The sequence below is a fragment of the Leguminivora glycinivorella genome, chromosome 11, assembly GCF_023078275.1.
Source record: "Leguminivora glycinivorella isolate SPB_JAAS2020 chromosome 11, LegGlyc_1.1, whole genome shotgun sequence".
Lineage (NCBI taxonomy): Eukaryota > Metazoa > Arthropoda > Insecta > Lepidoptera > Tortricidae > Leguminivora > Leguminivora glycinivorella.
The window spans coordinates 21,485,375-21,512,841 of record NC_062981.1 but is presented as its reverse complement, the minus strand read 5'-3'; the positions used below and the strand labels follow the sequence as shown (position 1 = coordinate 21,512,841).

At 36.1% G+C, this 27,467-nt stretch overlaps 1 protein-coding gene and 1 pseudogene across 1 annotated transcript in view; one reads left to right on the top strand and one right to left on the bottom strand.

Annotated features, from left to right (window-relative positions):
- LOC125231351 overlaps positions 1 to 27,467 on the bottom strand; it is a 326,325-nt gene that overhangs the window by 14,903 nt on the left and 283,955 nt on the right. The window lies entirely within an intron of this gene.
- Positions 18,129 to 18,226, top strand: LOC125231500 (annotated as a pseudogene).

Sequence of the window (27,467 nt, the reverse complement as noted above, 5' to 3'; positions counted from 1 at the left end):
GGATTTCTTAATTTTCTTAAAACAATTAATTGAATGTTTAACGTACTCTCAGAAAAAGGACCATACAGGAATGTACCTTTTAAAAGACACATAATATGTGGCACTATGTAATGAAGAGGGATCGTTTTGCTACGGAAAAGCACACATAATAAATCTTCCTACTCACTGCACAGCGAAACCGAAGTCCCGGCTAAAGGGCATCCAAGATTGAATCCTGGTTTAAAATTATTTGACCACGGCTGGAATCTAATCTTCGGCGTGTCATGGATGCTTCTACAGTCTACGTGGACTAGAAGTGGCTGGGAGAGATTGGAGATGGCCTATCTACAACAAGCTACAAGATGAAGTATATGAAAACCCCTGACACAGTGGACCGATTTTCAAAAAATATGGCTAAGAACACTCCCGACTAATTCAGCTTTCAAACAAAAAAAAAAAACAAATCAAAGTCGGTTCAACCGTTCGGGAGCTATGATGCCATAGACAGACACACACGCAGACAGACAGGTCAAACTTATAACACCCCGTCGTTTTTGCGTCGGGGGTTAACAAAACAGAGCTAAGAGACTGAAAAATTAATCATTTTATGTTGTACTACGTCTGTGAAAAACAAGCTTATGGCTTAAGCAGTCTTCTTGCACTTCGTAACTGAGCACTAGTAACCTTATTCATCTAGAGAACATCTTATTTGTTTGGGAAACGTACTGGTGCAATAATATTTCTCATAGTAAAATAAGAATGCTCTCTAAAACGGCACGACTATCTGAAATTACATCCGCTGTGCTGTGCCCCACCTAGGGTTTGCAAGATCCGCCGATTTTTCGGATCCGGATATTTCGGATCTTAAGATTTGCCGGATCCGGATATCCGGATATTTCGGATAAAACGGATCCGTGTTGAAAAGGTCACTTTTTATAGGGGTTTCGTCAAATCAAAGCTGCTGTTACCGAAATAAAATAATTTAAACTCACAAAACGACATAAATATAGTCTATTATTGCTTCATTAACTTTTTAGACGAACTTTTATCATACAATTGTGTCGTTTTACTTCAAAGTCGCGTAAATCGATTCGGTTTTAAGGATGATTATACACAAAAAGCAGAATGGATTTACCAGAGTTTGAAGTTAAGCGACACAATTAATGTCACTCCCATTGTACAGGCCGTACAGCATAGAGGGATAACATTAAACAGTAAGGTAACGGCGGCTATCAACGCGGGTATCGAAATCGACGTCCATTACCGCCGCATTTGCAAATACGCATTTTATAGGCAAACCGACCAATTTCTTAAAAAAAGTTACTCACACAAAGGAAGCCTGTTTAGTTGACTAACGCACATATAGGCGATAGAGAGTGTGAATGAAAGAAGACGCTCGCTATTTGACAGTTTTTGCCACGGGGCCGCGAGAAGAGGTTGTGTCATACTGACGTGTGACGCTAAACCTAAGTGAACTCCAATCTCATTTAGTAGTTTACGTAATAATTATGGCAAACAGGTGAAAGTTATGCATTTCAAATTATTGTTTATAGTTTTCTACATGACTTCTGAGTACTTTTTACGTATTGTTTAGCCTGGAAATGTGTTTAAACTGGAAATTAAAAGACAGCGGTGAAAGGCGCCATTTCGTGAGTAGATTCTATTACTGTGGTATACCACAGTAATAGTTAAAGTAGTGATATTAGTTCTTTTTGCTTTATTTTAAGTATATGTGATCAGTTATATAATGTCTTACAGTTGTTTCAATCTTGATCTATTCACGCTATCAAAGAACTATTTACGCGGTATGAAAATTATTCAACAAAACCTTAATTTTTAGCAAAAACTTCATGACTGATTTCGTAGTTTCTATGAAAACCGTTAATTTGTCATTTTTTTTAAACATTGACATAAAGTCTGATGCTTACTTACCAGTTATGTAAACTTGGTTTTAATATAAGGTTGCAATATTTTATTTTGATTTGTAATGAAAATACATCTGTATGACTTTGTTTTTATGGGTCGGAATTAGATTTTATAATACTCCAATTTATGCCTATTACCGATGGTACGATCAGATAACCCTCGGTAATAGAATATATAAGAATCTATTACCGATCCATGCAATATTTATTTGGGTCGGTAATGGGTTCCTATAGAAGTATCTATTACCGAGCGACATATTAGTCTTGTATCAAAATATGACATTTAGTGTACCGTAAGTACAGATTTCTTAGGTGAAACTGAGTCTTCTGTGGGTATTCATAAAGGAGGATAGTATAGGTATATGTATTTGTCATAATTTGTATATTCAACCGTCGGTATTAAACTCCGAATTTTGAGATGGGTTTCTATTTACCGATGGCAGAAAAACACTGTCATTCATACCCTCGGTAATGAAATCTCAATTCGCGTTAATAGAACTGCAGCCTGTTCATTACCACGGTAATAGAAAATTTAGGTATGTTGGCTTCAATAATCATTTTATGACATATAATAAACTAAAATGATCCTAAAACTCTTCAAAACTAATAGTTCAATAAATACTCTTCCATAAAAAAAATATTTGTGGTCGTTAATGAGCTTTGATACCCTTAATTTTTTGGTATCTTTTGAAATATTCCTTAAGTACCACGTTAATAGGCGCCATTACCTTAGGCCAATATTTTTGTTCAACATATATTAGCTATGCAGGGTAATTTAGTGTTGTTCACTAATACCTCCGTTTTACTGGGGCGTCTATCCGTAACCACAGCCAATAAATACATCCATGCGAAATTGTAGATGTAGGAAAAAAAGATAAAATAATATAATTTTATTGCGTTACACGTATTAGACGTGTAAAATATGTTACACATATTTAGTTATCATGTACCATTTTCAATTGTTTTTCTGAACTTATGTGCAAAATGTCATTTGATATTTGCCAGTCGCTTTTCAGTGAAGCTCTAAGGCTGGCAGTGCACCTCCAATCCTTCTGTTGTTTTGGGTGTCCATAGGCGGGAGTGATCGCTTACCATCAGGCGACCTGTCTGCTTGTTTGCCTCCCATCTTATATAGCTTATAAAATAATTACGTATATAATTATATTAATTACTTCCATGATCTCTAATATCGTTTCTGCTTTATAGAAAATTAATAATTTATCGTTATTCCTGCGGGATGCATCCAGTTAGAAACGAAAGCAGTTTTAAAAACAATGGTTTACTGTTCATTTTATTTAGTTTGTTAACATATAGTTTTATGGATTCATCGCATGGCGTAATGTACCAAACCTAACCTAGCTTGATTTTCTGGAGTATTTGAATTTAAAAAATGTGAATAAATATTTTAGGCGACAAAATACAGGAAATAATTCATAAATTTCATTCGAAAATTCTTTCTGGCGTGGATAGATACCCATATTGAACGGATCCGTATTATTCGTCTTATCCGGATCCTATGAGACCTCGGATCCGGATCTCAAATTCAACGGATATCCGGATAATTCGGATATCCGGATATCCGGATCTCAAACCCTAGCCCCACCTTACAAAACAAGCAATTCAATGTTTATTATCTATAACCTCTTTCGGACACCGTTTATGGATATAATATAATACCTCGTTCTGTAAAACTGCATAATTTGCATATCCAAAAAACGAAATTACGAAAATGAAGTTTTAGAACGTGCGTCGTGCATGTCACTTCTTGGTGGAACTAGTTTAAATATTTGCATATTTCTAGATTTACACATTTTAAGAAAATATCTCGTCTAGTATCTCTAGTTTGTACCAAAGGCGCAGTCTACAAAACTGCTCTCAAAGAGATGTCGTTACATGCATCCGTAGCTGGCGTGGACAGCTTTGAGTCTTGGCTACTCGCTGCAAATGTCTGGCCACCCGCCTTCTCTAGGTTATAAATATTTTAGTCTTCACCCTCTTGAACTTTTAGTAAGGACAACGTTTTTAGGGTTCCGTAGTTAACTAGGAACCCTTATAGTTTCGCCATGTCTGTCTGTCTGTCCTTCCGTCCGTCCGTCCGCGGATAATCTCAGTAACCGTTAGCGCTAGAAAGCTGAAATTTGGTACCAATATGTATATCAATCACGCCAACAAAGTGCAAAAATAAAAAATGGAAAAAAATGTTTTATTAGGGTACCCCCCCTACATTTAAAGTGGGGGGCTGATATTTTTTTTCATCCCAACCCCAACGTGTGATATATTGTTGGATAGGTATTTAAAAATAATAAGGGTTTACTAAAATCGTTTTTTGATAATATTGATATTTTCGGAAATAATCGCTCCTAAAGGAAAAAAAAGTGCGTCCCGCCCCCTCTAACTTTTGATACATATGTTTAAAAAATATGAAAAAATTACAAAAGTAGAACTTTATAAAGACTTTCTAGGAAAATTATTTTGAACTTGATAGGTTCAGTAGTTTTTGAGAAAAATACGGAAAACTACGGAACCCTACACTGAGCGTGGCCCGACCCGCTCTTGGCCGGTTTTTTATATATGTTGTATTACTATAAATCGAACAAACTTGATAAAATTGGAAACATAATCGTTCAAAGTTTCTAAAATGCCACTCGTCACCATTTCGTTGTCTAGCAATCTCTTAATTGCTGAGAGCTGAGAGTGGCATTGAAATTTGAGCATCTCGTGTGCTCTGTCTACCCCCTTTCTATCTATTTAAATGTAATTTATTTCTTCCACTACTTGGTATCTGACTATCAATATTATTCGCTTAGCACCTTTGCCAGATTCTTTAGTTTCTTTACAGGATCTCTGCAGATGACTTTACGTTCTTCTACTATGCTGATAAGTAATATCCTAAGCAGTAATTTTTATAAGGTTTTATTAGGATTTTTTATGTTACAAATAAAATATAAAAACTGCGATAAATACTCATACTAAGTATATGTTTTATAGTTTTTCCGTATACCTACGTCTTGTCGCCCGTCCAATTCTTTCCCTCGCAAGCTCACTGTCTATTAGAGGCGGTCCTCTGTGAAACGCTCTCAAAGAGCCGTCATTACCTTGCCGACGACAGGCTTTGGCTAGTTGGAACTTGTTCCAACTTGTTGGACTTTGACTTCGACTTTGTTGTGAGGGGAAATTGTGAATTGGCTAGGGAAGTTGAAAAATTCTTGTATGAATACTAGAAACGCGAGAGGGACGGGACTATTACGTACGAAATATACGATCAACCAAATCTTGGCACCAAAAAAGGCGACAAAAGTTTAGGCCACACTAGGGTTGCAAATAGAAAAAAAAACAATGTGTTTTTTCAGAATTATGAAAAAAACATGAATAAAAACCGAGCACCATGGTTTTTTTTCTAAATACGGTTTTTTTTCAGATGAACCAATAATTCGACAATAACGGTTTTTCGTGAGTTCTAACGTGTTTCAATAACAATAACGTACATTTTAATTGGATTAACATTCAGTATATAAACGTTTATTGGGGAATCCCCTATGCGGCGTGCAGCGTGGAGAGGCGATGGTGTTGCCAACAGTAAATAGTGATAACTACCAACTACAGATTTCGTAAATGTTACTTTTATAAGACCAGAAATGAAAGTCTTTGGTTAAATTCGTTTAATAGTTAACATTAAGTCTAAAAAAACATATAAAAGTATTAACAGCTTTGCAAATTCTGAGATTTCGTACATTAGAAAAAAAACATACTTACTCCAGAAAAAAACTGTTTTTTTTCAGGGTTTTTTTTCAAGCCAGAAACCGTTTTTTTGCAACTCTAGGCCACACCGACCAATTGTCTTCAATAAACGCGAGAATTCCCAAGCCTTGACGTTGGCGGAATCATCTATCTATACGAGTAAAAAAAAAGGAATAAAAATACTGCTTAGGATATTACTTATCAGCATACTTTAAAAAAAATTGAAAATGTGGTTTGAAGACATTAAGACCTTATTGGACCTTTTAATAAAATTGAATTTGTTCTTGTTCTTAGATGTATGCAGCTAGGTTTCTTTATTTACCGAAAAACCAAATGATATCACGATTAAAAAAAAACAAAATAGGTATTCATTGAAATATTTGAAACAAAATACAGCCGCAATCTTAAATAATTCTTAAAATGACTACAAACATCAAAAATAATAGAAATTCCTACATTCATTTTCGCGCAATTTGCCACCCGCATCTCGTATACTGTCACTGCAAGTCAAACAGCGGATTCCTCGAATTCCTTCTTAATTAAAACAACCTTTTCATACACGAAACATCATATTTTCATATAAAAATAAGTTACTTAAGCCCTTTTGGAGTGAAAACGGTGAAAAGCTTCGCGAAATTCTTAATACAGGGTTGCCATTCTTCAGCGCGATCCCGGAAACCAATATTATTTAGTTATTATTATTGAGTTTTTTTTACGGATAAAGAAAGTTGGCACCCGTGTGGTGACGGGTTAAGAATTTTACCACCCCCTTTCTTCCCGTGGGTGTCGTAGAAGTCGACTGTGGGATATGAGTTAAATTGTGGCGTAGGCGAGAGGCTGGCAACCTGTCACTGCAATGTCACAATTTGGATTTCTTTCAACCCCTTTTTGCCAAGAGTGGCACTGAAACTTAGTAGTTCATGTGCTCTGCCTACCCCTTTATGGGATAGAGGCGTGAATATATGTGCATATGTATGTAATGAAAGTTGGATGTATAAAAACCAAGAAATTTCTTGTGGACGATTTGACAAATAAATAAGGTAAATTAGTTCAGGTAGAATAAGGTCGACAGTATAAGCTTTTCCGCACTGGTATCGTAATGCAATATAATCGTAATGCGTATGTTGAAAATGTCTATATACATAAAACTACATAAATGATTTATTTAAATATAAACTTTCCGCGATTTTCGTTTGTTGTGCGCGTGCCGCGGCCGCTGCAGGACACCATCGCGAGTGCAGACACTGCAGACTTCTGGCCGAAGGGTGTAGTCTTTCGACGGTTCGGGGAACCTGCCGAATTCTACGCCCGGACAGACGACGCAACGAAGCCTCGACGTTACGTTGTCACTTAAATCTAGATGACGTTTCTTACTTTTATGTGTTTATTTTTTATGCTCTTATGTATTTTTAGTTACTCAGTGCTTTGGTTTTTACTGTCATACTGTGTAACATATTTGAAAAAAATAAAAAAAAAATAAAAAAAATACGCTTATAATAAAAGTTATAACCTATTCATGTACCAAAATAATGTAGCAATTAAAAAACACCCTGTACCTATCTACTGTACTTCACCATTAAACGTTAACAAAGAGGTAGAGTACACAGACAAAAGGTAGAAGTAACTCAACTCTCGTGCTAGTAACTGGAAGCACGTACTAATTTACATTATCTTTTGCGACATCAAAATTTAGCTGCAACACGCTCTTTGTGAGTCTCTTAAGCTTATTCATAAACAGAAAATGTAATATCAATTTAATAAGAATAATAAAATAGTCTTATCAAAAAAGTTTGGCTTTGGCCTCCATCTATTTATAATTTTTCTTCATAAGGGAGAATCTAGGCCTTTTTGAGAGGAGTCCGGTTCCTCACTACTCGGTTTCCTTCACCAAAGGCGATTGGTAAACAAGAGACAACTTAAAGTTTCAAAAAACTGATCATAAGTAGGTACGAATTTTAAAGCCGTAACCTATGGGTTGAAACGGCATATATATAATCGCAAAGCACCACTACATAACATATACAGCCCTGTAACGTTTCGCGCGTATTTGAGTGACAAAATTTGTTTAACCGTCTATAAATGAGTACCTAACTTTTTATTTATTTATTTAAATTGTAAGAAGCGCTGTTGGCCTAGCGGCAAGAGCGTGCGACTTTCGATCCGGAGGTCGCGGGTTCGAACCCCGGCTCGTAGCAATGAGTTTTTCGGAACTTATGTGCGAAATGTCATTTGACATTTGCCAGTCGCTTTTCGGTGAAGGAAAACATCGTGAGGAAACCGGACTAATCCCAATAAGGCCTAGTTACCCTTCGATTTGGAAGGTCAGATGGCATGGTGTCTACGTCAAATCTTGGGATTAGTTTTCAAAGTGGACCTCAGGCTCCCATGAGCCGTGGCAAATGCCGGGATAACGCAAGGAGGATGACGATGATTTAAATTGTAAGAAATTTATTTATGATATTATCATTTCCGAACAATATCCCTTGCAAAGCTCCAAAATCCTTTAACAGATTTAAGGCCCTCGCACAAGTCGACTAAGCCTCGGCATCACTTAACTTACTTAACACTTAAGCTGCTAAGTTCCCTTATTAGCGAGTTAAATTGTTTAGATTAAGTCTCTCAGGGTACGTTGCCGAATTGCACAAGCGCCCACGAATACACGAAAGGAAACGCTTGTAGATCTATCTCTATCGCTCTTGCGTATTGGCGCGACAGAGCCAGACTACATTTCGCGGCGTTTCGTTGCCGTTTCGCGTCGCAGAAATGCCAATCGGCTACGGCACTTGTGCTGAAAATGGCGGATGCTATGATTATGTAATTAGGTAAGTTAAGAAGGAATTCTATTGTTATTCGAGACTGTATTAATTCAGTTTTGGAATTAAGTTGAAAAAGCAAACATCGTGAGTTATGTCGTGTGTCGATTGGCTGACACATCTGAATACAAAGTTCCAAATATAATTATGTATAAGTACAGAACTTTATTCCCTGTGCGTTAAAGTGTGTATACATATTTTTCGCACTTTGTCTGTATTCACAGCTGTGTTGTTGACTGTGTTATTTATATGCACTAGAGTAGTGCGTACAATGTATAAATAAATTAATATAAAACTATTATATATGTAGGAGACTAGGAGTGAAAAATAATACAAGCAACTCATATAATCAGTGCTCGAGTAACTAATTTTGTATAGGTACTTATTTATCTCGTTTTCTTCAGTGTATAAATGCAAAAAAATAAGGCTGTACGAAACAAAGAAACCCTTTGTTTTATAGCTTTTATTACAAAAATATTCTTATATAACTAACCTTTGCACAGTTTTCATTAACTTAAATAAACGCAACACAAAACCCCACCAAATTTAATTTAATTAGACAACTGGCAACACTGCTTGCAAACTTTTTAAATTCGCCGCAAAGACCAAGGCGTGAATGCACGTTCAGCCACGTGCCACAATGAACTACACGCTTTACTAAAACCAACTTATACTGTTTATGTAATTCATCAAGCGAATATCTATCATTCGATTATGTATTAAAAACTGTATGCAAATTTAAATTATTGTAATACGATATATGCCATCCTATGAATGTAGAATATAAAATAATTATGTTTTTGTGTTCCGTAGCATCGGTAGGAAGAATATAAAAGAGTATTTTATCGTACCTATGAATGCCAAAATATGTTCTTAGATTGTAATAAAAAACCGGCCAAGTGCGAGTCGGACTCGCCCACCGAGGGTTCCGTACAAACTTTCTTTCAAACTACCTAGTAATAAATTAATAGTTTAAAAAACACTATAAAACACGCTTTTCTAAATGCACGTAAAAGCCAAAAATAAATTATGGATCGTTCAAGTTGTCTCTATTTGTGAGCTGAAGTTTAAAAACTATGTGCTTTTAATTATAATATTTGATTGTAAAAGCGTGGGGCGCTGGAACTGGAAAGACTTTCTTGTAAACAAATACTAATCCGAACTTCCTGGCGAATGAAGTTGCATAAGAACATAACGTTTACATATGCCGCCTAAGGGTTACCAAAGAGAACCAAAGATATCTCGTCCACGAACAAGAACTCTGCATCCTGTCACTGTAGACACTTTCCCCTTTTGTACTTTGATTACCGGAAAAAAGCGGCGTTCTAAGTATCGGTGACTGTCGACTCTTCTCGCTACTAGCGCATATTTTGTCTGAGTTCGACAAACTGGTACCTACTTTGAACACTGACTTTTAATTGATTTGACTGTTTAATGTAGAACCTACTAGTCATGCTGCAACTCCAGTTAGCGCGTCAATCTGTGTAACCTCCTTCCCGTAACATAGCATAATTTGATTTATCAGCAAGTTATACAAAAAGTCTTTCCTGTTCCAGCGCCCCACGCTTTTACAATCAAATATTATAATTAAAAGCACATAGTTTTTAAACTTCAGCTCACAAATAGAGACAACTTGAACGATCCATAATTTATTTTTGGCTTTTACGTGCATTTAGAAAAGCGTGTTTTATAGTGTTTTTTAAACTATTAATTTATTTTATACTTTTTAGTCATTAATAATGAAATACTTTTAACATTTATACATAAATTTATTTCAAGTAGGCGGATTTTACATGCCATTTTGGCTTAACGTGTACTTATTGCTAGTTGCTACTTAATAATAACTAGCGGCTACCTTCTTATTACGGTATTATCATAAAAATGTTTATACCTAGTAAGTTATCCGTAAAAGATAGACAATATAGACATGTGCCATCGCGGACTTTTTGAAGACATTAGAGAGACATACTTTCGCCATACATTGTTTTGAAGCTCTCAGCTAGTGGGATTTTGTTTGACTCGATTAGAAAATATTGTCACATTTCAACTAATTCAAACAAAATTTAAGTATTTCTTTTTTGGCGAGCCCCCCTTTATTTGCTCTTAAGGGTCACAGGAAAACCATTACCCAACTTATTTTAAATACAACGTTGATCTTTCTTTTATGCGGGGGCTTCGCCCCCGAGCCCCCTTTGTTTGCTCTTAAAGGTCACAAGAAAACGCTAACCCAACTTATTTTAAACACTACGTTAATCTTTCTTTTATGCGGGGGGCTTCGCCCCCGAGCCCCCCTTTTCGTTACTCTTAAAGGTATCAAGAAAACCCTAACCCAACTTATTTTAAATACAACGTTGATCTTCCTTTTATGCGGGGGGCTTCGCCCCCCGAGCCCCCCTTTGTTTGCTCTGAAAGGTCACAAGAAAACGCTAACCCAACTTATTTTAAATACTACGTTAATCTTTCGTTTATGCGGGGGGCTTCGCCCCCCGAGCCCCCCTTTGTTTGCTCTTAAAGGTCACAAGAAAACGCTGACCCAACTTATCTTAAATACTACGTTGATCTTTCTTTCGTGCGGGGGGCTTCGCCCCCCGAGCCCCCCTTTGTTTGCTCTTAAAGGTCACAAGAAAACGCTAACCCAACTTATTCTAAATACTACGTTGATCTTTCTTTCATGCGGGGGGCTTCGCCCTCCGAGCCCCCCTTTTCTTTACTCTTAAGGATCACAAGAAAACCTTAACCCAACTTATTTTAAATACAACGTTTATCTTTCTTTTATGCGGGGGCTTCGCCCCCCGAGCCCCCTTTGTTTGCTCTTAAAGGTCACAAGAAAACGCTAACCCAACTTATTCTAGATACTACGTTGATCTTTCTTTCATGCGGGGGGCTTCGCCCCCCGAGCCCCTCTTTTCTTTACTCTTAAGGATCACAAGAAAACCTTAACCCAACTTATTTTAAATACAACGTTGATCTTTCTTTTATGCGGGGGCTTCGCCCCCGAGCCCCCCTTTGTTTGCTCTGAAAGGTCACAAGAAAACGCTAACCCAACTCATTTTAAATACTACGTTAATCTTTCTTTTATGCGGGGGCTTCGCCCCCGAGCCCCCCTTTTGTTACTCTTAAGGGTAACAAGAAAACCCTAACCCAACTTATTTTAAATACAACGTTTATCTTTCTTTTATGCGGGGGCTTCGCCCCCCGAGCCCCCCTTTGTTTGATCTTAAAGGTCACAAGAAAACGCTAACCCAACTTATCTTAAATACTACGTTGATCTTTCTTTCATGCGGGGGCTTCGCCCCCCGAGCCCCCCTTTGTTTACTCTTAAAGGTCACAAGAAAACGCTAACCCAACTTATTCTAAATACTACGTTGATCTTTCTTTCATGCGGGGGCTTCGCCCCCCGAGCCCCCCTTTTCTTTACTCTTAAGGATCACAAGAAAACCTTAACCCAACTTATTTTAAATACTACGTTGATCTTTCTTTCATGCTTCCCCCCTCGAGCCCTCCCCCCCTTTTTTTCTGTTCTTATCTTCCGGCACCATCATCAGGCCTTGAAACCTAATCGTAGTCATAGTTCATTACAAGACTTTTCTAAGAAGCCCAAAAACAGCTATGATACGATGTTCCATCATGTAGTTCCAGTTCATATCTTCCGGCTCCATCATCAGACCTTGAAACCTAATCGTAGTCAAAGTTCATTACAAGACTTTTCTAAGAAGCCCAAAAACAGCTATGATACGATGTTCCATCATGTAGTTCCAGTTCATATCTTCCGGCTCGATCATCAGACCTTGAAACCTAATCGTAGTCAAAGTTCATTACAAGACTTTTCTAAGAAGCCCAAAAACAGCTATGATACGATGTTCCATCATGTAGTTCCAGCTCATATCTTCCGGCTCCATCATCAGACCTTGAAACCTAATTGTAGTCAAAGTTCATTACAAGACTTTCCTAAGAAGCCCAAAAACAGCTATGATACGATGTTCCATCATGTAGTTCCAGTTCATATCTTCCGGCTCCATCATCAGACCTTGAAACCTAATCGTAGTCAAAGTTCATTACAAGACTTTTCTAAGAAACCCAAAAACAGCTATGATACGATGTTCCATCATGTAGTTCCAGTTCATATCTTCCGACTCCATCATCAGATCAGCTCTACAGTACCATATTATTGTATTGTCATCGGAACTACATATAGCTGCCAATTTTCATTACGCTACGACTCCTGGAAAATGGTTAAATTAGCTTCCTTAGATTCCATTACATACATAGTTACATACACAACGACCTAATAAAAGCGTGTTAAAAATAATCTCATATTTTCATATAACTCTAATGACTTGACTAGAAGACAAAAGTATAGGCACTAATGAGTATTATAGTGTATAGCGCCATCTGCCGGTCAATTTGCTAACTAATTTGCGCGACCTGGTTTTTCAGGGATAATTCTTTATAATGTTAACCGATTTAAACAGTTTCCACTTTATTGGACAGAAGATGGTTTACGTAACATCTCGTATTAATTTGAAGTACGATATACATCCGCAAGGGTGGGTAAATTGAAAGTAAAAATCTAAAAAGTTTTTTGTGAATTAAAAAAAAAGTATTCAAAATACAAACACGATTATATTTTTCCTGTAATATATAGCATAAAACCAATGTTTACTAAAATTTTCATAATTTTTCGTTGGTAAACTTCGGAGATAAGGGGGGGGGGGGGGGGGGGGAACGGTATTTTTTTTACATTTTCCTTCAAATTTCTTTTTTTTTCCACAACAAAAAAATTATAAAAAATAGCTTATTTCCGTTCAATTTGAGCTCTTTCCAACGATACCCCACTTGACCTAGTAACTTGAAATTTACAGTTTGCCACCCTTTCATTTTGGCCATTTTCTACAATTAAAATTAATATAATTAAAAAATTTATACTTTCTATTTGTACAGGTTTACAGTGTTCACAACTATTTCAAATTTCAAGTTGATAGCATTAGTAGTTCTCGAGATATTTAGGAATGTGACAGACGGACAGACAGACGGACAGAGTCGCACCATAAGGGTTCCTGTTGTACCTTTTTGGTACGGAACCCTAAAAATGAGATGGCATTTTAGATCACAATCCTAAAATACCTATTTGTGTATTCTAAGCTGGCGATCTAGTAGCTATAATATATAATATAATGTCTGTTTTTGTTTTACATCTTTTTAAGTTTTTACCTATCTAGAACAGAACTTATGGAACGTCATAGGATTATAGTATTTGTATTGGAAGGTTTACCTCTTTGGCACCTTTATTTACCCAACTGAGCCAGTTGCACTATGAGTAGACAATGCGTACTTGCATACTAATATTATAAATGGGAAAGTGTGTGTGTCTGTTCGTTTGTCCGTCTTTCACGGCAAAACGGAGCGGCGAATTGACGTGATATTTTAAGTGGAGATAGTTGAAGGGATGCAGAGTGACATAGGCTACTTTTTGTCTCTTTCTAATCCACCACTTCCCTAAAATGGGGGGTGGAGGTTTGTATGGAGCATTCCGCAATTTTCGAATTTAACGCGAGTGAAGCCGCGGGCAAAAGCTAGGCTTAAATAAATAGGACAAAAATGAGCCTGTAAATACTCTTGTATTATTTTTAATTAAAACTTGAAACGAACCTCAACCAAGGATTTCAATAGAAATACTTCTTTCTATTTATCGAAATGCTAAAGATATTCACAGGGAACCGATCGCCTCAGGATACGATCGCCATCTTCATTACTTCTTAATTCAAAAGAGTGCTTCTTAATCAAAGCAAAATGTACGATAAGATTCTTATTCTTTGCACGTACAAAATGTTTGCCTCAAAGAGACAGTGTGGGCACAGTATAATAAAGAGTACTATCGCACAATATGGCCGCTCTCGGTTACCTCACAGTTACCGCCTGTCAAAAACGTGAACAGTCGACCTCACTCACTCATACAAGCATAGTACGCGTTCACGTACACGAGCTTTGACTGTGTGCTAGGAACGCGCCTATTTCATATATTTGATCGCCAGTGTCCGAGGTGTGGTGTAAGTAAGTGTGACCTGGCTACATAATGTATTTAGCTGTCTGGTACTGTTTGTAATGTGACATTACCTTTTTCAACTTCTAAATTGTTTGCCCAATGTTTCATTATGACAATGTATATTTTTCTGAAAGCTGTTAAAAAAAGAAACTTCGGAAAACTCCATGGTTTTTGAAAATACCGTATGTGGTTAACGACAGAGTTCCCATGAGGTTATTTTTGGGCTTTAGCAGTTTAAACGTTTTATTGCTTTAAGGCCCACTTGCACCAACCACTTAACTCAGGGTTAGTGGGCTGTCATCTGTCAAATTCCATATAAAATGGTGGGTTAACCCACCATCTTCGTTGGTGCAAGTGGCCCTTAGTGGTTTGAATTTGGTCTCACTCGCTTGGCAAGCGTTGCAAATATAATTATTTCTCTCTAGTACCTAAGTACTAACTTTACTTGACAAGGAAGTAAGAGTTCACATTGGATTCAAACTCTATGCAACTTGCTTTAAGGTGACATTTGAAATATTGCAACCCCAGATTGGCAACCCCAACCTCATCAGAATAGGCGTTCTCGTCAATCTGTGAAAATGCAGAATAAAGATATCCGGCAATATTCCGAGTTCCATTAAAGATGGGATAATATCAAAGGGACGGATCAAACGAGCCTTATTCAGTTAGTAGATTTGTTTTTGGATGTAAATGGTAGAATTTTTACGCAGAATAAACCCGGGTATATAAAAAAAGGGATTCAATTTTTGAATTGCTTGAGGCGGTTAGGAAAGCAGGTTGGTTTTCTTTTTTATAATTATTAGGTATGTCTGTTTCTGCAACATAAAAAAAGATAAATATCCAAGAGTCTTGTTTACTTACAAAGGCATATTCTTGGCATATTTATCTTTTAGTGAACAGAGAACCTCCTAGGGGTTGGCACATGACTTCTGTGAGTGAAAGCCTTTATTTCATAATTGTGTAAAACACTGTTTTTCTCAAAAAAAAATCTAATCTAATCTATCCTTTATAGGGCACTGGTCTCTCATCTTTTTGTATTTTTTTTGCACAAAATTTTTAGGACTGTATAGGATGGCGATGAGGTTTGAATTCACGATTTGTTTGAGTCTTGCCCGTTAAACGGGTTAACACTACAGTCTTGCTCTTTTTAATTTCTATAGTTTTTGTCACACTGTATCTACAAGTAGGACAGTTTCTATCGAGCAAGAATACATTTACAAATAATTTAATATATATCAGTGTTATATACCTATAAGTATACAACATATGCATGCTTACGAGATACGTTTGAAATAAGCAATGATTATTTATTCAAAGCTTTCGCACGTACTTCACACTCAAGTCAGAATGATACAGTGTGAATTTTATGTCGCAAACAAGTAATATTTTATTAAGCTTCCTACCGTTATTTGAAGCCTATTTTATTATATTTGAGAGAGCAATCCTGTTAACAGATGACGTAGCGGTTCACATATTAGCTGACAGTAGTCGCCATTATCCCCACCACCAGTTTTACCCTTCCAGTTTTATCCCCTCACCACCGGGCGGTGGCGCCTACGGGCGCCGTTTGCCTCATTGGCGTTCTGTTCTTCGGAGCGTACGGTTCACTACAAAAAATTCTTAGAATTTCTGAGATTCTTAAAATTTTTTGTAAGTAAAAAATATGTAATATTTTACAAAATATTTCATATTTTAACGGTTTTACCGTTCGATTATAAATAATAAAACGTGACGGACATTCCTTGTCCGTCGCAATATTTTTAGATAAGCTGACATTTCGAGCGCAGCGAAGGCGTCGCGGTAAGCAAGCGACGAGCATTTGTTTTACTTTATTTACAGTGAATCGGTTCGCCATAAGCACGGATCAGGTCATTGAGAATTGAGACAGTTTAAATTAGACCACGATTTCATAAATTGTTCGTTAGTTATAAAAAGAAAGGCGCATCTTTGTCGTCATAATTTATAAGTTGTTAAATGGTCGCGGTCTCATTCCTGAATAAGCATATTTTGCAGAAATGTCTGTTTGATGCAAAGTTTACGTTCTTAACGGTTGCTAAGTAATTAAACTTTTTGCACAAGCCTGCGCAAGGATAAAGTGCATCCTATTAGGATACTTGATTACTATTTTGTGAGGGACGCTTAAATTTTTATGACCTGATATTTTCCGTGCATATCCCCAGTATTATTACTATGCAGGCTATGGCGTGTAACAGTGATTGCTTTCAAAATTTTGATAGTCTCGCAAGAAGCTAAGATGCAATTCATTAACGATTAAGTAGATAAAACCTAGGACACGTTTAAAACCTTGTTGTATCAACTTGTAAAGGTTCTAGTGTCATATTGGATTCCCTATTGGGGTCCGGTCTATTATGTTATTTTCTTCATTCTTAATTAAAGAGTGCCTACTATTGATGCACAGTATCGTTCTAAGTGTAAGCGTTGAATAAAATTCCGGTACTAATAATAATAATAGACTTACTGGAAGTTTGCTACTCTAGCTAAAGTAAAAGATTTTGAGTGAAACCCCCGTATGTGATATAAAATTGTAATGTGATATACATGCTTTTCTATGTCTAAAAAATGGCTATTTCACCCTATGTCTATAGTGTGAGGTCTGAGATTTACCAGAATAACCATTATTATTTAAAGTAGGTACCTACTCTGTTGTAAATTACCACATACAGGAGAGTCACTATTGATCTTTTGCTTCTATCCAAATAGGATTTATAAATAAATAGTAAGTAGCTGTCTGCTGATTTAAGTAAACAAGTTGTTGTGCAATAAATTTATTATTATTCTGCTGCGCAAGCAGATGTGTTGACTATGCAGTATTTGTATCAGCTCATATCCTAGATTTGGCGTTACAAAGAAAAGACCCGAAATTTGTTTTTTATTCGAATACCTACTCTAATAATTTCCGCTTGCGCAAGGCGTAAAGAGACATCATTATAATAACATTGTTGCTTGGGATATCCATTGAGACCATTTGCGAGGCTGGGCAAATGTTAGCGCGAAATCCGTGTAAATAGGAATGTTTCCGCCAAGCCTATGTATCTAATCTTAATTACTCGTACTTCCGTCTGCGCAAGACGTGTAAGTATTTCTACTTACCCAACAAATAACAAGCCTGCGCAAGGCCTTTGTTTGTTTTTTTTTTTTTGTTATTTGACTGCTACACTAGCAGACGAAATAAAAGAAAGGAGCCTATGAGACTATCTATCTAGTGTAATGAATTACCAATAATATAGCAAGCCCGTCCTGGCCTGCGCAATGTAGCTTATGTAGCGTGATCATAGACTTGCCTTTTTATAAAATTTTATCTGCCATTCCATAATATTCATAATTTGCCTGCGTAAGGCGTGTGAATGTTATGAATATATTGTGAATATTCAGCCAACGAAACATAATCTCTGAAGAGATTTTGGCCGTCACGGCTATAGCCTCCGCAGGGCGTGTTAAACTTACAACTCAGCTCTCTGCTAGAACTATCAGGAACCGGATATTCTTAAATTAATGTAAACAGCATTCTTAAACTGGTTTTGCAGGGTTTAAGTAGGTAAGCAAGATATGATAGAACATATGTATTAGCCTGTTACATATCGCTAAACAAGTGCTTTGATAATGCAAGTAGTATTTGCTTCGGCAGTACATATACTTAAATTGGAATGACAGAATATTAGCATAGCCCCTGCGTAGGGAAGACCCGCAAAGTGGTTAATTAAGCGTCTGGCCATATTACAATAACATAAATATATGCTTCCGCAAAGCAACCACAAGTCATATACTGTGTATTATTGCGTATCGGGCTACTACCACGAAAACGCATGCTATTAAGTAAATATACATTTCAAATACAAATCATCATATTCATGAAATATCTAACCTAACCTAACCTATTCAGCCGCCAGCGACTAGCTAAGCGAACTTACCGGTCAATGGCTCTTTTCAACCACATATGTATTGCCGGCTCCGCTAGCAGCGTGAAGCTCGCACTAGCGCTGAAACCAGCACCAGGGGCGGCTCACTCCGCATTTCTTCCATACATTCCGGCGGCCGCGAGTTCGCGGCTCATAAAGTTTGACGACCTTGTCGCTGCGCAATAGAACTCAATGTCGTATGCAGTCCATTGACAGGTTGTTGACAGTGAGCCTTCTGTACTTGTACTTTTTATATATTCTGTGCCAGCACCAAATCAATGACTTTGAATACAAGTCACGTGGAACGGGATGAGCCTAGTTCCTTATTAAATAAAGTTTGGATTAGTGGGTGTAATCTTCGTAATCCAGCTTGCCTGGTAAAAGTGGTAAATAACCAAATTGTTCCTATATCTAAGATTGTGGTAATCTATACTGGAACTGAGTAATTGGCTTGCAAAAACCTGACAATTTGTGTTGACTATCAAATTCACGTCATCAAAGACTCAGATCTTTAACCCTTTATTAATTTCCTATGAGTTAGACACTTCACTTCCTTCTGTGGACATAATAATATATAAGGTTGTACCCCGCTGTATGTGAATATAACGTTGGAATTCTTTAACCTTCCACGTATAATATATATAAGAACAATTTGGATGTTTACCGTATGTAAATACCTATGACCCACATAGGGTATGATATGATCAGAGATAAATAAAATTTATCTGTACGGTACCTGTCCGAACGACAATAAGCCATGCTATACAAGGCTTTTAAATCAAATGATTGATATCGATTCCAAATCAAGAACCTTCTAGATTTCCTAGACAACTTGTCTAACATCCCACAGAAGCCCGCTCTCTGGGTAAGAAGGAGGCCAAAGTTCTTTTCGAGAAAAGGGATGCACCGTAATCCTAAATGTGACGTTAGAAGAATGTACATACAACATGTACCTCTTCATTAGCTTGAATCTGCTCCTAACGCTAAAAGACGGCTCTTTAAGATTTTTAGTATCAAACACTAATTATTCTGGGAGCTTCATTCAGGCAAATAACCGCGAAGGTTATTGCTGCAAGAATATTACCAATGTTCAACAAGAACTGATCGCCGAGTCTGCCTACATTCTTCCCTTGTTTTTGACAAAAATATGTTATGAATTATTTAGTGTCTTGCTTGGCTACTCGTCTAAAATACATAAAATGTACTAATATTAGAGCTATGCGCCTGTAACATAACTAATTTATGGGGCCAAATCAATGCTAAAATCTATTTTGGAACTATTTTTAGTCTTGTTTCAAATATAACTAAAACTTCAGTTAGGCCTACAGTCCAAGTTATTTATTTATCTTACCATAATGGGTATCCAGCAGATATAGTTGGTACTTATATATTACAATGATAAGTGAAAACCAGTGTTTTTCTAGCTATACTACAACTTATTAGCAAAGGTAGTGCTGCTTACCATATCAACCCAACTAATTGCAAATACGTATATGTACAACAAAATGAAACCACTTATAGGGTGGTACATATTAAAAATGGACTGAAACGAAAATCTTATAAATTAAAAGATAATTTATTGCCTAAATAGCTGCGCTCTGTATACTACTATTATTCACCTTTAGGTGGGCACATGAAATTCGTTTTTTGTTCGTATATGCCAACTTAAATCGGCCTGGAAATACAATGCATGTACATACTGTGACATCACGCAATGATCACCTTTGTTCAAATTTGTACGTACACACTTGACATTGTTTAGCCATTATATGCTAACAACAAAGTAAGGAAATATTGTAGTCGATTTTATATATCTTCAAGGGAGATCCCGTTGTTTTTGTAAAATGTTGTATAAGTGCACTTGATTCCTCATAAAGACTATAAGAACTTTCAAATAAATATTAATACAAAGGAATAACCCATGAAGATAATTTTGTGTCTGTAACGTAACCTAAACAGTATTATGCCTTAGTTATACTGAGATCTATAGATCTAACATATATGCTTTGCTGTGATAAAGACAAATAGCATTGTGGCTTGTAATGCCTCAACAAGATTTCACTTTCTTTTTGCGAAATAGCGATCTATTTGCATCGATATGCATAATGATAAAGGATCCTGAAATTAATAAAAACAGACAATACCGAAAATTATGATTTGATGGGTGAAATGAAATAAAAATATGAACTCACTTTTAGAAATAAGATTTAATCTTATAACTTGATTCACATTGATTTATTAAAAATACAGTATTCACAAAAATAGTAACATGTATCACTGCAGATTCCACTTAGTTGGTTGAATTGAAATGATTCACCCACACACGCAGATTATTAAGTGCACTAGTTGTTTCCACCAGTTTCACTAATGATGAGGAATTAATCACATTGGCGTTATGCTGGCCACCAGGCGGTCACAGACAGGTCTCAAATATAATAAAATAGGCTTCAAATAACGGTAGGAAGCTTAATAGCAGCGTTTTACCTTACAATAAAACGCATATTAAGCGAAGTACCTTATTTGAAGCCTATAGTTTTTAGGCCGCCAGTGGCTAAAGTACTCCGTTGCAATACACCACTTTACTTTTATTACACCCATGGAGGGTAGGTTTAACTCACTAATGTATTTTATCACCTTCACCATTCAGGTTGCAAAATCCAACACCTATACACTCCAATGTATACTGATATGTCCCTGTTTTTATTTAAAATGTACATAATTAAAACAATTATTGCAACCTTTTTAGTAAATTGTACACTTATTGCAACTTTGTTTTGGTTATAATTTGAGAACCAATGAGGCAAACGGCGCCCGTAGGCGCCACCGCCCGGTGGTGAGGGGATAAAACTGGAAGGGTAAAACTGGTGGTGGGGATAATGGCGACTACTGTCAGCTAATATGTGAACCGCTACGTCATCTGTTAACAGGATTGCTCTCTCAAATATAATAAAATAGGCTTCAAATAAGGTACTTCGCTTAATATGCGTTTTATTGTAAGGTAAAACGCTGCTAATATGTGAACCGCTACGTCATCTGTTAACAGGATTGCTCTCTCAAATATAATAAAATAGGCTTCAAATAAGGTACTTCGCTTAATATGCGTTTTATTGTAAGGTAAAACGCTGCTATTTATTCTCACTACAACAGATCAATCAATCAATCAGTCAGCCCACACGCGTTAACTATTCACTTTCACGACTCACTGACATATTTCACACAAAAAATCAAAATAATTTATTCAGCAAATAGGCCACAGGGGCACTTTTACACGTCACATGTACCTACATATTTAGAAAATATTTAAAATTGAATTGAAATTACAATTGATACTATACCAATTCTAAGTTCTAACTAAAGCATACCTCTACTACAATTAATTAGAGATGTAGAAGGTCTCTAAATGTCGAATTACAACCAAGAACTACACTAAATATAAAAGTACAAATACAAAAAAAAGTCTCAAATTACTTTAGAGGTGCAAATGACTCTAAATGTCACAACTAAAGATAAAATGTATACTTAATCTAATTCTCCTTAGAGATGTATATGGTCTCGAAGAGTCAAAATCATATATTCAAAATATTCACTAAAAGAAAGGAAACAAACGAGAACCGAACAAAGTATTTAGTGTACTGTATTTAGTTGTGGGTATTTATTTTCCTAACAATCCTAACCTTCCTACAACCATTGACATCTTTAACTTTTCATATTCTGCGGTGACTATATCCATAACCTTCATATATTATCTCGCATTATACTCTACTCTAGCATAGCGAGCTTGTCAGTAGAAATAAGGAGGCAAATTCAAAAAAAGTAGGCGCGACTGCCCACAAAAAAAATGTTTTCAATAGGTATAGTATAAGTACCTATTTTGAAGATACTGATTGTGTCCGACAGTTTGGTTCGTCTGATTCTAAGGGCATTATGTTTTTACCACACTTGCCGTACCTTGATGTGACATTGGTGCGATAATCTATTAGCGCTTTTAGACCCTGATTTTTCGTACAAAATTAATGTTCATTCTTGTTTACCAATTCTAGTTCATTATTAATCTTGTGCAAAACGATTTCTTTGCTCTCATTAAAACCTTTGATTCCTACAATATCTGTACACTCCGTACAGCCCTAAAAACCCAAAGGTTCAAATAAAACGTGTGTCACGCTCGTTACGCCGCGGGACGCACGACTTCATCGCGCCTTTTAAAAAGCGGAATTTTAAAAAGTTGCGCCTCGGTGTTGCCAGCTTTTTTATGCTGAGGTTGGTAGCGCTGTTTGCGTTTCGAATTTGCATTCCGCATTGTGCGAATAAAAATGCTAAAAATAGTAATGTTTCAGAACTTTCAGACCAGTCTGTCTGAAGAGTAATAACTTAAAGAAATTATTTGATGCAGTAGTTCTATCCCAACCCAACGTCAACGGCGAGAGTAAAGCTTCTCGTCTGCGATGGCTCGGCCATGTGGAGAGGATGGGAGAGGATCGTGCGGCCAAAAGAGCTCACTTGTGGCGATCTACTGAAAAACGGCCGGTCGGAAGGCCCAGGTACCGATGGATCGACGAGGTCCAGAAAGACTTGCGTGACCTTCAAGTGACTGAGTGGCATCAGATTGCACATGATAGGAGCGAATGGCGGAATCTAGTGTCGGAGGCCAAGATCCACTTCGGGTCGCTGAGCCATCGCAGTAAGTAAGTAAGTAGTAGTTCTATGATTTATCTGAAGCTGTTAAAAAGTTTTAAACTGGAAAAGTGGGGATATCGTACATTATACTAAATTAAGGAAAAATTTTATAAATTCAAATAAACCTTTTACATATAAATCTTGTATTATTGGTATTAAGTAAATACATAGTTTTAAAAAATATATTTTTAATAAACTACTTACAATACCTAACTATGAAAATGTTTATCGTATAATGATGATGCGTATTCAAGCCACGCACTAGATTAAAAAAATCGTTACAAAACTGTTTAAATAGGATTAAAAGCATTAAAATTCATGAAGCAACACAGATTTAGGGCCAACTCCTTTTTAAGGACCCGCACGGATGACTCCATATTGCGGTCTTAATACGACAAAGGATCATCCCATTCAAAACCCTATGGAAGATAGAACCTTGTTCTGCTAAGCCACCGAAAGGGGTTTTTATTTTATTCCTACGATAAAGTTCCGGTTGTAAAACAAGGTACTAGGAAAAGTAGATTAGATGGAAATTCAGCGCGTTTGGAAGAAAAAGTAAGTTTTATGGGGATTACAAATAGGTGACACTGGCAACATTGTGAAATTCAAAATGGCTGCCGGAGTAACGTGCAAAGTGTGAGTTGTCAATGTGTTTTTATGGCACGGTTTTTATTTGACTAAGGCATAAACGTAAACAACCGAATGGTTAAAGTTAATGAGAAATATGTTGTTGCTTCTTTTAAAAAAGTAATCTACAAGTCCTCTTTTAGAATTTTTAATCAGGTATGCTTGAGTTAAATAAACGTATTTTCTAGTAAAATGTATTGCGAATTTGAAAAAAAAGTTCGGTATTTATGTCAAAATTAATTTAAATACCTATAGGAGTTTCTACTATTCAATAATAACTGTTGTTTAAGAATTCTTTCAGCAAACATATCAAAATAAGACAAAGTAAAAAAATTACCGCATTTGACAAAAGGGTAAACAGACAGAAAATAAAAATCTGCCCATATTCGTTTTTTTATGGCACATTATTCAACAGAGTGACATGTAACCCATTTTAATATAATTTAAACGTAAAAATAAAATTTAATATATTCAGAAGAGTGTAACTCAAAATTCATAAGATTTCTATCATGAACAGTAAAATGCGGGTTACGTCCATTTTATTTGTTGAAATGATGGTCCGTTTTAATATTTTACTATGGAAATAAAATATAGCGACCCAAAAGCCGTAAAAAGCCAATTTCTTATCTGGCTATGGAATACGAAATGCGATTTCATCCTAATAATAACTTTATGGGAAAAAATAAAAGTTTTGAGAACAAAAACAGCGCTGAGATTTTTTTAACATTGCAGAAGTTTACGATGGGACGTGGTTCTTGTGATTCAGTAGTCAAATTATTTAAAAAAAAAAAACTTTCTGAGATTTTTTTTAACATTGCAGAAGTTTACGATGGGACGTGGTTCTTGTGATTCAGTAGTCAAATTATTTAAAAAAAAAACTTTAAAAGTTTTATCCCCTTACAATGAAATAATTAAATACATAAAGATCTCACAATTGGATTTATGTCTGATTTTTTTTTATTTGTATCATTGTTTTTATCGTATTAACACCGAAATAAATGAAAATACTTTCATAAACATTCACATTAAAATTATTTCCGGAAGTAAAGGAAAATCGGGAACAGTGGGACACTCCAATAGGCTAAAAAAAAAAAGAAAAAAATATTAATCTTTCAAAAATTGAGCAGGCCGGTACTGCTTTGTGAAATCGCAAATGTAGACACAGCTTTAGCCCACTAATTTCACTGTGCACTCATATCGAATATTCCATTAATACCGACGAATAGGGGCCACATTCCACCATCCAATATCACAATTTGATATTCCCCTCACTAGCTCGGAAACACGTGTTTTGTCCTTTAATGCCAGCGGGTAAAAACGCATTTTATCCACTAGTGGGTAAAGTAATTTGACCTTGAATAAAGTCAAATTAACTGCTTTAAAATTGATAAAAAAAGGTGAATCTAGTAATAAAGATGATTTACCACCACCTGTGGAACTACTGGAAGCAGTGATAAACGCATTCTTTGCGTTGTAGTTTCCTCGCTATAGTGAGGGGAAAAGTTTTGTGTTACACTAGGGTGCAAATGTATTTTACTTCTCGTGTGTTAAAAAATTCGCAAGTTCAGGATTCTATTCTCGAACCACTCGCCTCGCTCGTGGTTCAACTATAGAAACCTTTCACTTGCTCGTTTTTCAATTCCACACTCGACGTTAAAATACAACTTTGCCCCCTTGTATAACAAATAACTATTAATCTATGTATATGAAATATGGTACATCTCATATAGGCAGGTATGTGTATTAAAATGTTGATGTCACATGGATGTCACGCACACAAAAACATAATCAGAATCAATAAATTGGAATCGATATTTTGAAAAAAAAAATGTTTCGTAGCATAATACATAATTATTGTATATGACATCCCGCGCGTAGTTCATGTTCACTCATGCATTAAATACCTAATGTTTTTTTTGTAGAAAACTGTTTAATCAATATCAGTAAAATTAACACAGTAAAAATAATATGACAAAAAAAATGGCAGAAGGGCTTATCGGTTCATAAAAGTACCTACCTATACCGTTACCATGGGCTGCCCAAGTGAGAGCCGTATTACTTTACTCAGAAAGTAAGTGAGTTTACGTTTGTTTACAATATATTGTGCCTAACTTCACGCCAAAGAAGCTGCTTCTATCCCTTTCTAAGTTTATCAATAAACGGAGAAAGAACTATAGGCGAATGCTACGCCTCTGGTGTTTACGCGATGGAACTAAAATCATATGTAAATGTAATTTACCTATCGAAATCTGTCAATATAGGGTCTACTGCAAATTTCGAAACATACGCACTTAGGGATTCTTCCTCTTTCACTTTATACTGATAAGAGTAAAAGAGACTCATGTCCACATGTCGATAACTTCGGTATTCGGTAGTAGGCCTCAAACCATAGGCAAAGTCATTCTGACGTGACATTTCTGTCAAGTTATACAAAAATCACACGGAATTTTCACAATTATATTTGCAGTTTTAAATAAAATTATTTATTTATTTATGTTATGGAGAACCAACAGCTATAAAACTAGCAGTATACAACAAGATATGATTCAGAAAGCCAATTACAGGATCTCACAGATAGACTAACATATTGCATTAATTTATAATATTACGTGAAATTCAAGATTAGCTAAAATTGAATAAAAAGATAAACCAGTGAACAAATCAAATAAGGTAATGAGTTATTTTTGGCCATCATATTGTACTATTTACAATTGAGATGATTATAATGCTCAAAGCAGTTTTTGGTTTCAGAAAGATGACGGAAGCTATGATTGAAATCAATATTTCCGAACAAACCCGTATGGTATTCAGTCAACATGGAAGATGGTTCAATTGATATTAATACTGTGGCACTCTGGCAGTTAAGCTACTCAAAACCTTAGGGCAGCAGAGGGGAGCAGTACCAATTTATAGGTGTTTTTGTTCCGCGATGCACTTAATGGTATTATTGGCCATGATCATCACAGGTGTATGTATAGAAGTGCTCCAATAAAGGAAAAAACCTCAACTCCAAAAAATAATACTGTTACTAAAATAAAGTATTTCATTAATTGACTTTGTTTATTTGTGATGTTCTTGAGTAGTAAAGAAATAGAAATATTTTTTACAGAAAAAGGGTACATAGCATCTTATATAGAATTAGCTTTTGCCCGCGGTTTCGCTCGCGTACTAAAAGAATTCTTATTCAAACATATACAAATAATAAAATTTTCATTTGGATCCGTAGGTTTCTATGCAGACGTTTGTCTGCGTTTTTTTCAATTACTCATATTACTATTGTTTTTAAAAAAGAAATGCTTGCAGTGGTTGTACAAATGTTACACAGCAACCACAGCATAGGTAGTAGGTACGAGTAGGTATGTATTCTATATACACTGAGGAAATTACATATTGTACAACAGAACTCACATAGCTCCGTATCTGGGCACTATTGTCGGTGGGTAAAAAGTAGTTTCTCGCATTATCGCTTACAATTACCGATTGCCGACCGATTACCCCTATCCCTATCCCTAACCCTACCCCTATCCCTATTAGGGTTTGTTGGGATTTTCCGCCAAGCAAAGAACCGGGAAATGAACTTGAAGGCTGTAGGCATAAACCCTATAATTTATGAATTTATTATGCACACTATTGGCGCTTTGTAAATAATTTGTAATTGTTCAAAAATACTTCTTTTCATTCATAAAACATTGTATTGTGTAGTTACTAAATAGTCATAAGTTTAGCATTTCAATATGTGCAATATTACTTT